Source organism: Hermetia illucens, chromosome 2 (assembly GCF_905115235.1).
Source record: "Hermetia illucens chromosome 2, iHerIll2.2.curated.20191125, whole genome shotgun sequence".
Classification (NCBI taxonomy): Eukaryota; Metazoa; Arthropoda; class Insecta; order Diptera; family Stratiomyidae; genus Hermetia; species Hermetia illucens.
In genome coordinates, this window is record NC_051850.1 from 136,142,480 (window position 1) to 136,159,714 (window position 17,235).

General features: G+C 44.9%; 1 protein-coding gene across 2 annotated transcripts in view; it reads left to right on the forward strand.

Moving 5' to 3' along the window:
- Window positions 1–17,235, forward strand: part of LOC119647641 (G-protein coupled receptor 52) — a 152,150-nt gene that overhangs the window by 1,892 nt on the left and 133,023 nt on the right. The gene's annotated exons all lie outside the window — the stretch shown is intronic.

A 17,235-nucleotide genomic window follows, 5' to 3' on the forward strand; every position in this document is an offset into this window, starting at 1 on the left:
CTGGAAGTTAATACTTCACCTCGTATTCCTGGTACTACCACGATATCGCAATAAGGTTAAAGGTTTTTGGGCTTTTGTGCCCCACTCCTAGCCAGACATATCATTGTCAATCATGACTACCAATTATGCATTCAAGTACTTGATTTCAGCAGTTAGCAGTTATTATAATTATCCGATCATTCGCTATGTAAATAGCGCTTCTTTCCAGGTCGGAACTGCAATTCCTTACATTGAGTTTCTGCAAAATGAAAACTTTGTAAGATGCTACTTATCCCTGGTTTGTCATTTGTTTGCGATCAAAAGTACTTAATTCTTTACGATCTCCTTCCTTGTTATGTCCCTTCTTCTCTCACATCTCCACTCTCTTATCCAACTTGGCTCAACGCAAAGATTCATAAAAACACTGACCTAAAAAATATACCACCGATCACACTTTTGTTTTCCATCCATGTCACTGATCTTGCTCATTTCAAAACTATATGTTACTCTATGAAATCAATGATTAAAATAGCACATAAGCGATACTAAATTAGCATCGAAGCCGCCATAGCTCGCGATTATTTCAAACTGTTTTAATCCTACACTCTCAATTCCAGTAAACTTCACTCAATCTTTCCCCATTTGCGTCAATTTTGCGGGCTTCAAGGCCAATTATGCACAACAATTCTGTGACCAATTCTGTTCTTACTTCTCTGTTTCTTAACGAAAGAGCAACATAGCTTTCTGAAATATCTAACTAGTGCTTCTAACCCGATCAAACTAGTCAACTTCGATGCTAGAAGTCTCACCAACCACAACATACTTTTTCAAACTCTCTTTCCTCACCTTTCCCTCCTCAATTATCTCATGGCTCGGCTCCTACATGGTTAACTGTTCCTGTACAGTTTCTTTTCATGGTTGCTCATCCTTGTCCTCCTCTCCACCCTTTGAAGTTCCCAAACTTTTATTAATGGCCTCAACTTTTATTAATAACCTTTCTCCAATCCTCCCTTCTTTGTATTTACTTTACGGAGATAATCTTAAACTATTTATTCCTGTTTCGCCTCTCTCTGGTAATCCTACTTAGATACGTTGGAGCTTTGGTGTTTGGTGAACGAGGTGACACTAAATGCCATTCGATATTGTGCTCAATTAGGTTCCTACTTTATTGGTGAATAACCCATATCATTTTCTTCATTTAAGACCACGGTATAACCTTCGATAATAAGCTTTGTTTTAACTACTACTTCTTGGATATCATGAAACGCTCTTTCAAAATCATCACCAACAAGGGGACAACACCCGCTATATGGTTAGACTTGCCTTAGTAAGGAACTCCAGACATCCCGGTTTGGCGCCGAGGTCCGCCAATCCGATATCCCTAAAAGCTGTCTGCCATCCTGACCTACGCCATCGCTCTATCTCAGGCAGGGTCTGTTGGCAGCCAACAACGGTGCGCGGATTTCATTGTCATAGCTGTTATCGGTTGTGATTTTCGACCCTAGATAGGAGAAATTATCAACACTCTCAAGGTTGTAATCTCCTATCTGCCTTGGCTTTATTTATATACAGCCCGAGATCTTGCACCGCCTGCTCGATCTGGATGAAGGCAGTTTGTACATCCCAGGCTGTTCTTCCCATGATGTGGATATCGTCAGCATAGATCAGAAGTTGGGTGCACTTAAAGAGGATGGTGTCCCCCGTATTTACTTCAGCATCAGGGGTCACTTTTTCCAGGGCCACACTAAAGAGGACGCATGAAAGGGCATCCCCTTGTCTTAGACCGCTGTTGATGTTCTATAGTCTCACGAGTGAACCTGCTGCTTTTATCTGACCTCACACATTAGGCAAGGTCAGTTTAGTCAGTCTTACCAATTTCGTCGGGACACCGAATTCTCTCATAACCGTGTACTGTTTTACCCTGGCTATGGTATCATAGGCGGCTTTAAAGTCGATGAAAAGATGGTGCAACTGATGTCTATATTTCAACAGTTTTTCCTTCGTTTGTCGCAGAGAGAAAATCTAATCTATTACCGCTTTGCCTGGAGCGAAGCCTCTTTGGTATGGGCGATGATATTCGTATGGGGCTATCCGACCTAGCAAGATAGCGGAGAATATCTTATAGATAGCACCCATCAACGTGATACCTCTATAATTGCTGCACTGCGTGGATATCTTCCTTTTTATGCATTGGATAGCTGTTGCCTCGTAGCCAGTCGTCAGGCATTGATTCGCTGTCCCACATCTTCAACATAAGTTGACGAACCGCTTTGTGTAATTGGTCGCCTCCATATTTAACCAATTCGGCTGTAATTCCATCGGCTCCTGGCGACTTATGGTTTTTTAGTCGATGAATTGCATAGCATATGTTTCTTCTATACTACCCGTGGTCACTTTGGTTGAAAGTGTTCGCATCTGCAGAAGCCCACGTTTGTTTGTAGACCGCTTTCCGCACAAACCAGGTACTTCCAACAACCGTTTCGTGTGACACTGCTAATTGAATAATCTCCAGTCCGTTTTCATTGGTATCCTTATGTACGTTATGGGAACCAACTTATCACCTGAATACGGGCTCCGTCCCTACTTGGCTGTTAAAATCCCCAAATATGATTTTAACATCATATTTCGGACAGGCTTGGAGGGTTCGTAGAAGGTATCCTTCTCCGAATCTGCAGTCTCCTCTGTAGAGGCGTGAACGTTAATTAGGCTTATATTTCTAAATTTGCCTTGCAAGCGCAGAGTGCATAGCCGTTCGCTTATGCTTTGCGAACCGATAACAGCAGATTTCATTTTTGGCTGACTAAGAAACCTACTCTGATGATTAACTGAATGGTTACTATAATATCTGATGCAGTAGCTTTTCTGCAGAAAAACGGTCCCTGCCCAACGCATCTCCGGCAACGCCTTTACATTAGCCCTATATTGGGACAGGGTATCGGTTAGCTGTTTGACAGCTCCTTCTCTCTACAAAGAGCGCACGTTCCCATGAGAAAATTAGCAAATCGTTACTCCGTTCATGTTGCCGGGTTTGTCAGTCCACTCCGAGGCTCCTTTTGTGGCTTCGTAACAAGTCGTTTTTCATGTAGGGTTCTCAGCCCTACTCAACCCCCAACCTGGACGACCAGTTGGTGCAGTTTGTCCCGTTTTTAGAGACGGGAGACGCGCCTTCATTCTTCTCCGTCTGCAGCTTTTTGGCAAGAAAGAGCTCCCAGTGGTCACCACACGGCGTTTCCCAGGTATTATACTCCATCGTGGGTACCAATATGTGCTTCCCACTGGGGCTTATACTGCCATTTGATCTCTCCTAAAGTGTCTTGTTTTATCAATGGGTACCGCAACCAGACTAGGTTAAAACAAGTCGGGAAACCGGAAGCTGGACGCTTCAGATACGAAAGGTTTTGTGTATTTCTTAGTACGTAGCACGTAATATATCCATATATTATGTGAGAGGATCCACTTTCGGGTGATATTGACATTCATAGTCTTCAATTTTCAAAGAAGCAACAAATTTGAGGTATTATAACTTTGTTAGTAATAGTGCGATTTCCACCAAACTTGGTAAGATCATGCTCTATATTATAGCCTATATCACTGCAAAATTTCATGGTACTAGGATGAACTTAAGGGGGGTTTCTAACCAATTACAAAAAAATGTAGTAATATACTATTATTAACTTTATTTAAACAGATATCGGCATGGAAGGTATTTCGGAGCCCAGGCACCATATAGTGGCAGCCTCCTGATTTTTTTCAGATTTTTTGGTTGGGTAGTTTCTGAGAATGCCCCCTTAAAGAAGTGATCACTTTCAACCCCCCGCACTCCCCACCCTTCCAATGAATGTCAAAACTAAGATCGGCTTTGAAAAGTACTAATCGAGACCTTTAATTTGATACCCTACATGACTATATTTGATGAAAAAAAATTTTACACCCCCCTTTTGCATGTACTGGGACTCCCCCTTAAATTCGACGTAAAACGATGTAATTCACTGTATGCGCGAGCGTTCATAGTTCCCACCTTTCTACCAAATTTGGTGTCAATCGCTATAACCGTCTCCGAGAAAAATGCGTGTGACGGACAGACAGACAGACAGACAGTAAACCGATTTTAATAAGGCTTTTGTGTTAACACAAAACCTTAAAAAGTGAGCGAGGAAGCTATAAAGTGTGGAAACTTAAGAATTTTTCGGCCCCGTAGTCCTTTTCTATTTTGTTGGCTCTGAAGTTGACTCAACTATTATGGGATTAGGTTTTGCTTACGTCTCCCCATATGTGACCCTTTATTTGCTCCTCTAGTTATTCCCCTACCCCTTCTCCTATATAATCGCAGACCGTTCTCTCTTCGTACCCTTTACTTGGCTTCCTCGTCAATAAGCTCGTAATCAAAGCAGATTCCAGACCCGATAACTTTTGCATCTTTTTTTGCTAAATTTACATACAACACTAGGTGTCGAATATCAGTCGACTCAGCTGTGAACGAATACCTAAATCAAATCAGGGTAATAAATACAATGCTGACCACATAGCCTCCTACAGTTTACTGTAGTGTACCCTATGGTCTTGAATGAAGTGCTCTTACACGTTGGAAAGTTCAGATCCAAATGGATTTCCGCGTAAATCACCCAATCAAACAAGCGCTGGCTCCGCCATCACTTTACTTCGAAGCTCCTCCTTCCTCACACACACTGTAGATGGCCATCAAAAATCTTGCCAAAATACTCCACGATATTCTTAAGTGACAGTAGAGGCAGATATGGGAATTTGTCTTGCCTGAAACGGTACAGATAAGTACCATACTTATAATATCCGCCTAGGAGTTACGTTAGATGTCCGGATAGCTGAGTGATTAAAGCACAAGGCTGTCGTACGGAAGGTCGTGGTTCAAATCTCACTGGTGGCACTGGTATTTATATCGTGATTTGACGTCGGATACCAGCCGACTCAGCTGTGAATGAGCACCTGAGTCAAATCAGCGTAATAATCTCGGGCGACTGCAATGCTGACCACATTTCCCCCTACAGTATACTGTAGTCTAACGTTTCGGTATTGAATGAAGTGCTCTAACACACTTCAAGACTCTGATCCAATATGGATTGTTGCGCCAACGATTATTATTATAGTTACGTCAAGTAGTAGTTAACATCTCCATATTTTCATTTAATCCATTTTGAAACATCTTGGATAATTCGGTAGCTGTCATTTCATCTCTTTTGCGACTGCAAAAGAGATTCAATACGTGCCAATTGCCGATGGTAAATATGGGACTCACCGTTGCATATGTTGGATCATGGAAATATCAACACTCGTTTACCAAGATGTTAATGGGATCACGCCTTCTTTGAAATATGCTGCTTCGTCGGATATGGTACGGCAGGAACCCGTTGTTGATAATGCAATTCATTGATGTATGTACATTTATATATAAGCATGCGATTTACCTTTCGGTGAGGTATAACGCGTCAACCATACCCACGCGCCACCGCTTGCAGTTGCCTGTACTTTAGCTTCCCCCGATTCCCTAAGATTCCTGCACTCCTTCTCTACTGTTCTGCACCATGTCCCCTTGAGACCACCAATTATGCGGTATTTCTAGTGATTAAATTATTTGAAATAATAATACCAATAGTATTTGCAAGACCACTAAATAACACTAGCAAAGAGAAAAAACATGCAGATCTATTTGGGTGGGTCAATTTGTACTATCTTCACGTCCGTTAACAAAGTGCTATTCAGGATACCTTCTAAAATTGCGACTTTATTTTCGGTAATTTTCTTCACGGCCTCAAGGACTTCCTCCTTAGTTGCATCAGGCTTTTCATGGGGACTTATCCAAACAATAAGTAAAGTTTCACTAGGAACTTGTTGGGGAACAGTACTAATACGCAACAAATCGCTGTTGGTGAGCGTTTGCCAGGGACAGAATCTGCTTCTTTACATAATCCCGAAATCGATGTTTACATACATTATGTTTATGCCATTTTTTCCTACATTTCCCGTCAGCGTCGTCTCATACAACAGGATTTCCTCGCACATTCGCTCATCGGATTTCTTGGATGTCTTTTTCTTCTACCAAAGGGCGTAGGCAGCTTGGCAGCTGAAAATCTGGCCGCTTCCTACCTTAGCTAACGTGAATCTGTCTTCTGGGCCCTTAATCGTGTTTGCGATGATTCAGTTTTAGCACGTCCATTCAAAAAAGTGCTTCCCGACCTGCTTGACAATAATTCAAGTTGAGTTTTAAGGGGTTAATTTACAGATTGTTCAAATCGCCTTCTTAAACGTCGGACGTCTGATGCTGCATTCGATACGGTCGATGTAACTGTCCTATGTCTTTTCGCGTTGCAGACATTTGCAATTCCGATTACAAGCTTTGGAAATGTCACTTTTCTCTACGTGTTCTCTGTATAACTTTGACCTACTTGTTCGAGCAAATTTTCGGGAGATGTGAGAATTCAAAATATTGGAAACACCTTTTAGGAGCTGACACAAGCGATGCGAATTTCGCAAGCCGTAATGATCATTTTCGTCGCTCCGGGTGGGAGAGTTATTGTGACAGTTTAAATACTAAAGTACAAGTTCCGTGGCCTTTCTCAAGTTGTAACTTTAGGCCTCGCAAATCTCCGCTTTTCTGGTGACATCATTCACGTCCTTACAATCAATCGTCATTGCATCCTAACTCATATGTACGTCCTTTGGTACGTCTCCGGTCCTTTAACTTTACGCAGAATATTCGCATATGTTAGCCAGACTTTTCCATCTGCTCAAAATATCTTTACCAGCATTGGTTTCCTCCCTACTTTTTCCAGGTGAAGTCCATGGTACGATTCTCTGAATGATCCGGTAGCTTTTCATTGGGTAAATTCATTGACTGCTTCCCTGCTTCTTACGCTGGGAGGATTCTGTTTTGAAGTTCCTCCGTCATTTTGCAGGGATCTAAGATTTCCTTTCTCTCTAGTCCGTATTCTTACCAGGAGTGACTTGGTAGGCGTTTATATTTTCAGGCTTCCGCTGGCCATTTTCTTTTCTGGAAACACTTTCTTTCATTCCGCGCCTATTGCTAGTAATACCCACCTCGTCGTGCATGTTGTGTCGATCATTGACACCAACTTCGCGGAAAAATATGGCTTTACTCCAGTTCTTCGTCAATTTCAGTTATTCTTATCGACGATCTTAATATTCTAGCGATTCGCTTATAAGGATAATTAATTAATATTTGTGAACGACTCTTCCTTCCACTCTTGGCAAGTTTTCGAATATATTTGAGATCCTTACACTGTTAGTGATTGATTATAATTTTAACTAAATAGAAACGAAGCGTCTAAATCCGCCCTCTTATTTTTTTAAAGTAAAAGTTTAAAAAGCAGTGCCATGTCAAAAGACCAGGTAGATCCTTACGCGGTCTTTCCATATAAATTTTCACCTATCAATAGGAGTTTATATCCTCCCATTCGTCTATGTGAATTTTGGAGCCACTCCATTCAAAAGAACTCTGACCGTAGATGATATCATCTCATAAGTTGTAACGCCATTGTAAAGTTAAATCCTCAATCATATTGGTAATTTTTGACAACGAGATTCACTAATAGTTCCTTCTCGCTTTAGCGAGTAACCATCTACTCTCAAAGATTCATATCTGACAATCTGTCCTAGAACTGGGACCGGTGCAAACCAGGAAAGTATTCATTTTCACCCGCTAATCCAACAACCCCATCTTTTCATTTTGCTAAACCCACAGTTTCAAAACCCCACGTTGGATACAACTTGGAATAAGTACCAAGCTCTGGTACTCTTTTGGGCCTTGCAGTCCCACCAGTTTGGAATGTTTATTTTTCTCTTCTGGGTATTATCCTTCTGTTATAACAAAACTCTTGGAAAATTGCTACGATAATTTATGGTTCTTTCAGCGAATTCTGTAGATAAGAATAAATGTCTTCTTTAACCAAGCCAAAAAACGGGGATTAGTCAAGGTACCAAAAAGCACTGACGGGGGAGTCAGGAAAGCTAGAGAAGTAATATAAGGAAATTCTCTGTTGAGAGTGAACAAACTACAGCACCATCCAGGTCATATAAGATTTTCGCCAAGGGCAGAGCAATAAGTTCTATCTGTCTAAAATAGAAGATTGAAATAGAAGATTGAACATTAGTTTTCTTGCTACTCAAAAGGAGTATAGCTTTTCAGCTTCTCCAAGATTGGAATAAGGAGGATAGCTTCTTAGCTTCTCCACCTTCCCCACGAGTCAGGCCAGTGCTACCGCGCCCACGCTGCACTGGAAGCCGAGTCAAAGCTATTTAGCTGCTCGCCCCTGATCCCGTGGTTACCACTGCACCGTAAATTGTGATCAACCAGTTGCGGCAAGGATTCCATAACACGAGAATGAAGAGAACATTCAGCACAAACTTCCTAAAATTTATTTCCCGGGGTCCTATCCCACGGTGGTGAACAGTGCTAGTCTCTCTGATACCCCAATACAAACAAAGAGAAGGAAAAGGAAAACTGGCAGCTAAACAAGCATACTTGGAAGCTAGTGTAAGATAAGGAAGGAAAACTGAACTTGAACTACAGAAATCACCCGGAGTAGATGATATTTTCACAGTGGTTCCAAGGTGGTAAGAGCAGCGTAGCAATCGAACATATATTAACGGTTGGGGGCGGGAAAAAGTGACGTTCATTTCAAAAGTGGTTTTGATTTCATTCCAAAAAGATCATTTTTACCCTAAATTTTTCAGATCAATTTACCTAACATGTTTCGTACTCCGTTTTTGACAACACTCCATATTCGGAAAGGCAGATTGGCCTTATACCAAAGGGAAGCAGGAAGACTGAGCGAAATGTTAGAAAAGAGACAAACAGAAGCACCAACTGGTTCCAATCATATTTTCATGAATACAATCCAATCTTGCCCTCAGGGTGAGGGACTACCACAACCAATACAGTACAGATACAGTAGTTGATGAACTGAGTAGATAGACCCCAACTAGGACTACTGCTACTACTAGTAATAGGAACAGAAGGGCTTAGATCACTACGAAAGGTACACAAACTGGAGAGGGTGCATGTAGCATTCTCCTTCTCGAAAAACACCTTCTTCTATCCCACCTTACATCCACAGAAGCGCTACTTCATTATCGCTTCGTGAAGAAGGATTCCCATGAGACTCCCACAATGCGAAGTTTCTCACTGTTTCCTCCTTCAATTGTTTCCCCTGACGTATTCACCTTAAGCACATAGGGCAGCATCTTTTCTAGGCTCCTCGACGTAAAAGAATCATTCAATGCAAAGCAGTATAGATACTATCTACCGCAGGCTCCATCTCCTGCGCAAAGTAGTAGTTTGCTTTCCAGTTGTCCTATTTCCTAATATTTGAGATGAATTTTATGCGGATGATCCTCCCAATTGCTGAGCGATTGGATGTTTTCCCAATAACACTTCTGTGCAGGTCGATGGGCCCATCCACTATCTCAAATACAACAAATGCATTTACCGTGCAAAGGAGTCGAGGGGGATTATGCTTGCTATTGCCAGCAATGCCAAGTATGATATTGTAGTAAAATCACTGCGAACCGAATTCTTCTTCTTTCGATTCTATAACGAACTCCACCATGGTCCCTGTCCATATGCCTGACGCATACAGCAGTAAAGATCAGACTACTCCTGCTGTGTTTCGACTATACGTCATTTGCCAACATCTTTACAAGTGCCACCATGACATCGACTGCCCCTTATTACCTCCGTTCAGTATAAAGCTATATCCTCTGACGGGCTAAAGATACATGAGGAACCTTTCCGCCGTTTGGACCAGATACCCAGAGATGTGTTGATCAGAAGGGGGAAAAGGCACTGAATAGCTTATAGCACATTGATAAAGGGTACCAACTTTATTGCCTGTCATGTGAGGTAATAGAACCTACTATCCTAGGATGCCCGACGAAAGTGTCCACCTAGAACTAAGTAGCATAGAACAACCGAGGTGGGCGGGGGACCAAGCTTTTCGGAAAATGGTGGAGTGAGTTGAAGTACATTGCCAAATATCGACAGTAATGCACGCACGCCTGGTTATCGCCATATGTCCCACATGAGAATTTACGTCCACCGCTAAACCTTCCAAAAGCAACTAAGGATGAAAAATACTTTATCAAGAACATAGTTCTTTGAACAGTTAATATTTTCCTAGCGTTTCACAACAGGTAGGCCAAAACAAAATATTTTAAGTACCCCGGAAATGGCTTCCCATGTAAGCTCAACCAAAAATCTTAAGAGACATGCTGTCGATCATAAGGTCATATCATGGGTACTGATGTCGACTTGTTAGCTGAGTTTGGCTGGATCACCAAAGTCGATGGGAATCAACCCAAAGGTAAACTGAAGCATGAAATATTAAAGCAGACCACCTTGAAGGCACTTCTCCTGGTTAGGCGTCGACTATTTATAAGGATAAAAGACCAAAGCGTTAGCAAGACTATGATGGAGAATTTAACGTAAATCAAAGATATAAGAGACACTCATGTAAGAAATTTTGCAAGGAAATGGAATCATTTCGAGAAGTCTTTCTCCAAAGAACTTCAGCACTAAAGAGGCTCGAAGGAGTAAACGAAAAACTGAAAAGCAAACCGTTCAAATCCTTCTGGGAATCCATTTTTCTAGTTCTGAGCAATAAGACGAGTAAAAACGACTGAAAGCTATCCAATTCGGTGGTAACGTATTTGAACCGTATAAATCGTCTGTCCCAATTGCGGTCTGTAAGCGCCTAGTATGAATCTACAGAGGCGTCTACCTACGACTTGGAGGCAGGTAAGTATGACCTTCCTAGGAAAGCTAGGGCGAGATCAAACCCAGACTAAAATCTTATCTTCTTACCTAATAAAATGTAATATGAAGAAAGCTGTTGGGAAACATATAAGCAAGAGACTGATATCCTGTCCCCTTCCTAACATGTTAATTATATGGGAAGATCTTATAGACTATTTTTTTTTTTTTTTTTTTTTTTTTTTTTTTTTTTTTGGGTAGGGTAGGTGAATGCATTTACGCACACAGTGTTGGACTCCCGATTCGGTACATCGTCGGACTACCAACTAAACACCTCCCCATCGTCAGAGAGCTAGCCTGGAACCGTTTGTCACATTACTTCGGGCCAGCCCCCGATCTCTCCCGCCTTGCGGAGCCTTCAAATCTGGGAATTCCTTTCACCAACGGGAGGGGAGAGGAGGAAGGGAACTGTCAGTTCAAGGAACTCCCTGCCATCCGGCTCCTCCACCGGTCAAGTTCTATCTTCTTAGCAACGAGAAGGGCCCGAATGTAATGGGCAACACGGTTCCAGCTGTCAGCAGTCCTCAGCATCTCTTCCACAATGTTGTCTGGAGAGAGATCCCCTGTGTTTAAATAGAGCTGCTGACGAACCCCATCCCACCTTCCACAAGAAAAAAAAGTGTGGTGGGCATCGTCCACAACTCCATTGCAAAACACACAGTCCGGAGAATGCGCCTTTCCAATCTTGTGCAGGTAAGACTGAAAACTTCCATGCCCACTTAAAAATTGGGTAAGGAAATAGTCAGTCTCACCATGCTTCCGATTCAGCCACGCACCTAGGTTGCCGATGAGCCGCGCAGTCCATCTGCCTCTAGTTTCATTTTGCCAAGAGAGCTGCCACTCGTCTAGAGTGTGTTGCCGTTCTTCGCGAGCAACCACCTCCCTTGGCTCATCTCCCTTGCGCTTGTATATGGCCTGACGCTCCCTAGCAAGAAGGGCAACGGGGATAACTCCCGCGATCACCATCACGGCCGGTTCAGAGACTGTGCGGTACGCAGACGCCACTCGTAAAGCTCCCCGTCTCTGTACTTGCGCGAGGCGTCTACGATATACCTCCTTGTTAAGAGCGCCAGCCCATACCTCTGCGCCGTAGAGCAGGGCAGACTGCGTTGAGCTCATCAGGAGACGTCGCCTACTAGACGTAGGACCCCCAATGTTTGCCATTAGCCTACTTAACGCCGAGACTCCAACCGCAGCCTTGTTCGCTGCTGCTTGGATTTGCTCAGAAAAGCTCATCTTTGAGTCAAGAGTCAACCCGAGGTACTTTACCGCTGATTTTGACTCGATTATCGACTCGCCGAACGATATGGGACACAGGGTCGGAATTCTCTTCTTAGTCAGGATGACTACTTCGGTTTTTTCCAGTGCAAGGTTGAAACCATGAGTAGTCATCCATCCGCTTACCCGTCGCATCAATATGCCGAGTCTGCTTTGCGCCTGTTCGACAGTGCGTCCAGCAACAAGCGCTGCGACATCATCTGCGTAGCCGACCAGGCGCGATTCTTCTGGCATGTCGAGTTTAAGCAGACTGTCATAGGTAGCGTTCCAGAGGTCCGGCCCTAGGATGGATCCCTGTGCTACCCCCGACGTGACCTCCATCCACCTTTGACCCTCTAGTGTTTCATAGAGCAGGGAGCGATTCCTCAGATAGTCCCTCAAAATCCGTAAGAGATAGTTCGGCACGTTGAAGGTATTGTCTAGTGTGCCTAGAATGTCTTTCCATCTTACGGAATTGAAGGCGTTTCTGACGTCAAGCGTTACGAGGAGCACCACCCGTCGAGTTCGGCGGCTATGTGCCTCTGCTCGTTAAACGGCGTCCACGACCTGCATGACAGCATCAATTGTCGATCTCCCTGCCCTAAAACCAAACTGCCGGGGAGATAAATCTCCGGCAGCGCGTATCGCTTCAGCGAGTCTACTTCTGATGAGCTTTTCGAGCACTTTCCCAGCAGTATCAAGCATACATAGCGGGCGGTATGAAGACGGCAGTTCGGGATCGCCTTTCCCTTTAGGGATCAGCGCAAGCCTCGCAACTTTCCAACGAGCAGGGAAAATGCCCTCTTTCAGGCAAGCGTTGAATGCACCGAGCAGTAGGCCTGGCCGGTGTTGGAATACCAGTTTGTACACCTCTGCTGGAATACCATCGGGTCCTGGCGCCTTCTTGTTTTTCATAGAGAGGACTGCCTGTTCCAACTCTTTTACAGAGAAAAGTGGACAGTCCTCTGCGCTCTCCGCGCCGACGTCACCATCCCATACGGGGTGTGCAGGGAAGAGTGCCCTCACAATGCGGTCCATCTGCTCGGCCTTAAGTGAACAGGGTTTCCGCAGAGCCCCGATTTTTCGGGTTACAAGTTTGTAACCGAGTCCCCACGGATCCCCGTTCACCTCGTCGATCAGATCTTGCCAGCAGCGAGCTTTGCTCTTGTTTATTGCGCTGCGGAGTCTCCTTTTGGCTGATTTGTACTCCATCATTATGGTACATGCCTCTTCCCGGTCGCCTAGACGTTGTGTTAAGCGGCGGAGCCTGTGACATTCCTTCCGGAGCTCTGCGATTTCCACTGTCCACCAATACATGGAAGGTTTGCCGCGCCTCGATGTCTTCCTGGGCATGGAGGCTCCGCAGACCGTCGTTATCAGGTTCATAACTGAATTTATGACAGTGTCAGCAGCGGCGCCACCGCCCCCAGGAGTACCCTTCAGCGTGGCCCCACCCGTTCCCAGAGTTTCGACAAACTTCCCGGTGTCCACCTTCGCGACGTTCCATACACAGAAAGATCGCTGGGGTGGCGCACACCGAGAGTTTGTGTCCACCACTTCAAAAGCAATGTATTGGTGGTCACTGGCCGAAAACTCTTCCAGAACTCGCCACCCGTCCACCAGCGACACCAGTGATTCCGATGCGAAGGTTACGTCTGGAATGCTTCCTTCGCAGCCCGGGCGCCGGAACGTTGGGGTGGATCCGGTGTTTAGAACTACCATTCCTGTTCTCGCCGCCATTTCCAAAATTCGTTTCCCTCTGGAATCTGTGTGAGGCATGCCCCATTCAAGTGCCCTAGCATTGAAGTCACCTCCGACCAGGATCCGCCCATCCGTGCTTAAGATAGCGTCCTCCAATGCCTCAAGCCTCCGACGAAAGTCCGGCATCGTCTCATTCGGCGTAAGATAGACACTAAAAAACGTTATCCCTGAACACCGAATCCAAACAAAGCCGTCCCCTCGGCCTTGGGCAAGAACCCCCAGGAGGGTGCCGTCCCGAACCCAGATGGCAGCGGTACCTGATATGTCTGGGTGCCATGAAACTGGGCCCTTGTTTCGGTACTGCTCACTGATGAGTACTAAATCAGCTTTGGTCTCCGCAGCGAACTGCGCTAGCAACTCGTGAGCGGTTGCACTCCGGTGCATATTGATTTGTAGGATGCGAATCATGTTGACCGTATCCTAGCTCTTTCCAGTTCTGCTCTGAAAACTGGACACCGCCCCGATCCCGCAGTGTGCGCAATGCTCTCATCAGTCGCGCCACGGTCCTTGCATAGAACGCAGCTTTCCTTTTCATTGCAGCTGTTCGCTTTATGGCCTGCCTGACCGCATTTACGGCATGTTGCCCTTCTGTCAGGTCCCCGACAGTTTGCAGATGTGTGCCCATAATCCAAAAATCTGTAACATTTGGTTGGGGCGGCCCGAATTCGTATCCTACACACTACCCAACCAATTCTTATTTTCCCGCTGTTTAGAAGCTTCCTCGCGTAGTGCTCGGCAACTTCCACCACAGCGAGTTTTTGGCCTCGTGAGTTTGCGGAGGTGATACCAATCCGGACATTTGTTACCTCCGGGCATTCGCGTTTGATGGCCTGTTCTACCTCGTTCTTTTCCGTGAGACAGTCAAGGTCTCGTATTTCTAAAGCACACGTGGGTTCCAGGCTAGAAACCAAAGCTTTTTCTCCTAGAAGCCCCTTGACTGCTTCACAGAACGTGACTTTATTTATAGTCTTCGGGCCTAGTTCGACTAAGACTCCACCACCCTTCGTTTTACGTATGGAAGACACCTCCGCTCCGTTGTCTTCGGGTTTGATTTTGTAACGGATTTCGCTGAGGACTTCCGCAAAAGTCTTGCCTTCCGTCGGCTTAATAAGCAAAGCTGGCGGTCTAGTCCTCCTTCGTCTCCCCACCTTTTCTTTTGACACTCCATCCTTCGTGTCCGCTTTAGTTTTAGGCAGAGGTTTTTCTGATGGCGCGACGTGTTGTTGTCTTTTGATCCTCTTCGCCTTCTTCTTTCCAGCCCTGGAGAGTACCTGAGTGAAGTCTCCTTCAGATGTCCCTTCCTCCTTTCGTTTTTTACCAAGTTCACTCTGCAATGGGCTGTCAGCGATCCGTTTGGTACTCGTGGTGTTCTCCTCGGGAAGCGCGGTTGTTTCTGCTTCCTGCGGATTTTGTCTTACTTTCCATGTTCGCCTATAATATGAAATCCTGTCCAGGAGCTCTTCCAGTTCCATTAGCCCGTTTTTCACTCCCTTACCGACGTTTTTCTGAAGGAACGTCGAAGATCGCATGTGCTTCACAATTGCTGTGCATTTTTTAATAAGTCTTTCCTCTTCCGCTTGTGCCAGAGTAATCGACAGTCCTCCCACTCGGCTTATATTCGAAACCATTTTATTAGTTTCGGCAGTTTCCACTGTGCCTCTTTCCCCAATTACAGCACTGTGCTGTATGGTCTGGGTTCCTCCTATCTGTGTTGCAGGTGCTGCATCACTTTCCGAGCCTTTCTCTCCGTCTGCGCGTCCCGATGTCTCGTCGGGTATTTCAGCCCTTGTTGCGTCCTTCGCTGGGCGCTGGGGCGAGCGGCGCATTTTCGTGCTGCGAATAAACGCAGTCAGCTCACTCTCCATTTCCACTATCTCCTCGTTCTGTTCGTTTTTTTTCTCCATTTGAGTTGTTTACCAGCGCATCGTGTGCAAGGGAGCGGGCCGCAATAGTCAGGAACGGGTATACCCTCGGGGACACAGCCCCTACCCCAGTTCCCTGAGGCCTGACCTACGCTTAGCTGATCCCGGAATTCACGGACGGATCAGCGCTCGCTCGGGGCAACGCGGTCTACTAACACCGGTTCAATGCACACTACCCGACCAGGGTCCCGAAGGGGCTGGCTCCTGATACACGCCACAACTACCACCTTGGCAGAGCTAGGCTCACATCACCCCATCGACGTCGACAGGGAGTTGTCGACGGCTCCGGGGACTCCCAGTGTGTCCCAGCGTGTATCGGTCATTAGCAGTTCGCTCTTCACCGAGAAACTTTCTCGAGGCTACTACCTAGGACGCAAGTATTATGCCAGCTAGGGTCTTATAGACTATAAGACGGTGCTTCATCAGCTGGTATCGAAGAGAAAGAAGAGCCTACCAAACAACAAAGTGATAGCTATTGAAATTCTGATGAAAATTGCAGACGTTTTCGACAATACCTCCGTTGGTGCCAGCCGCCAGACGACACAGTATAGAAATGATAAGAGCGACGTCATGTGCAACTACATTGAGACCATGCAGTGGACGAGCGCATCCACACATCCAAGTATATGATGAACATTCCTACGAAGAAACTGACAGCTGGAACAAGCTCTGAGTATAGCAACAAGGATAGGGTCAAAAGAAGAACCTTACAATAAATCCTAACAAAACCAGCTTCGTGGTGTCTACCAAAAGGAGAAAGACGAATGAATTTCAAATCAAATTCTTTTTTGGCGAAAATCTTCAACTATCTGGTAGAGATTTTGGATAGGAAATTGGATTGGATCCAACAGGTAACAGGTAATTTTCTCTACAAAAAGACCTGTAGATGACTCATGAAGATTGACACCCCACACACATAATCACAAACCGAAACCTGGATATGGAAAATAACTTCAAATCACCTAAACACTGATTCCACTCCGAAGTTGAATCTAGGAAAATTAGGGAGCACAGGAATCATTGGAATGATAACCATCTAGAAAACTTTACCGCGGTACAAGATTATTGGCGATAATTTGAGCAATAACATCTCAGAACCCCTAGTCCAACCCACCAAGTGGATGCGTTTGTAAAATACCTATATCTCAAGGTTTTCCCGGCAATTAGCCGACATTTTGAAGGAAATCGTTTCAACCCCAAACCCAATCCAAACTGATGTGGAAAAGCCAACGAAATCTCAAAACCCTGACAAATTGGATAGCTGGATACAAAAGTATTGGTGTCAATGAGAGGACTGATGATCTTGTAAGAAGGAGATCCCAAACACTATTGGTAGGGCAATAACTTGCATTTGGAATCAGCATGATCGCAGTTTTGAGAGCCATGTGATACTGAAAGCTTAACAAAGTAGCCCACGAATAAGACCCACCAATGGACAATAAGCATAGCAAATTAATTCTACAGAATGGACCAAAATAGCCGAAACTAAGCAAATTGAGAAGGGGGCACTGCTAG